We start from the raw sequence: 1,246 nt of genomic DNA, 5'->3' as shown, positions 1-1,246 counted from the left end.
AGCAGCTAAAAACAGTCTGGAAATGGAGCCGGGACAGCAGGGCACACCAGGAAGAAGATGGGATGAAAAATAGCAGGTGAGGAAGAGGATTAGAGAGGCTTATGGCTTCAGCCCTCCCCATCCCTCCCTGTGCAGGAAAGCCTCTGATTATCTTCTTTTTTTTTTTTCTTTTTTAAGGAATAAAGAGCTCTTTTGGTTTAGGGAAGAGTCTGTCTGCTGGGTATAAGCTACCCAGAAGGCCGTGAGCAGGTTGTGCCCTGCCAGCAACTTCCTGTTGGATTTTCTCTCCCAGCTGGAAATATCCCACTACATTCACAGCCAGCAGGCTGGGGTCAGAACTTTTTCTGCTAGGAGGAAATCTCTCCTGCAGGGAGTTAAGGATGATTTTTTTTTTCCCCAGCTCTCCTGGCCCTGATCTCCTCTTTGTGCCCTCTCACTGCTCCCAGTGTGGATTTCCCCTCTTCCCTGTGTCCCAAACCCTCTCTGGATACCAAGGCTAGCAGAGTAGACAAATCCTCCCAATTAAAAGGAAGATCCTGGGGAAATCCATATAAGCATGGGGATCTCTGGTGACCTTCAAACAGCAATCCAGGCTCTCCATAGCAGCAGGGCTGCAATATCTGGATTTGAACTCAGTCCTGGTTACAGTAGCAGCTTCCAAGTAAACAGAGTTACCAGGAAACACCAAATTCCTTCTGTGAGAAGGAAACTGAACAGCTCTGGACAAAGGGAAAGTTAAAAATGTGCCACAGGGAGGAGGATGAAGCTCCTCTGTGGACCTGTTGTCCGTCCTTTTTGTTTAAAGGTTAATCCTGGGTGTTTGATGGATAATTCCTACCCTAAATAACCAGGATGTGCTGGTAGCAGCAGGAAGCGCCCGGGATCTCAAAGTTGGCTCTGAAGAGGGGGAAAAACAACACCCAACACACACCCTGTATCCAGCCTCCATTTGTGCTTCAAAAGAGGAAGCAGTGCCTGTGGCTCTAACATGGCTCCACATGGATGTGGCTGTCCTGCTGCGGTGCCAGAAGGCAGAGCAGTGACAACAGGGACCCCTGGGGACACCCACGGGGCAGGTATATCCCCTGCTGCACTGACACCAGCTCTCCTTTCCTCTCTTCCCTGCCTGCAGAGCCCTGTGGGCACAAGCTGATCCCCAGATCATGTTTTCCCTCCTGCAAGTTTTACAGCAGGAGGAATCAAATGTGCAGAGGCAGGTGCTACCTGGATTACACCTGGAGAGTCA

General features: G+C 50.2%; 1 protein-coding gene across 1 annotated transcript in view; it reads right to left on the bottom strand.

Annotated features, from left to right (window-relative positions):
• ZNF687 (zinc finger protein 687) overlaps positions 1-1,246 on the bottom strand; it is an 8,144-nt gene that overhangs the window by 4,439 nt on the left and 2,459 nt on the right.

Source organism: Acanthisitta chloris, unplaced genomic scaffold (assembly GCF_000695815.1).
Source record: "Acanthisitta chloris isolate BGI_N310 unplaced genomic scaffold, ASM69581v1 scaffold14516, whole genome shotgun sequence".
Lineage (NCBI taxonomy): Eukaryota > Metazoa > Chordata > Aves > Passeriformes > Acanthisittidae > Acanthisitta > Acanthisitta chloris.
This window is presented reverse-complemented; position numbering and strand designations above follow the sequence as displayed.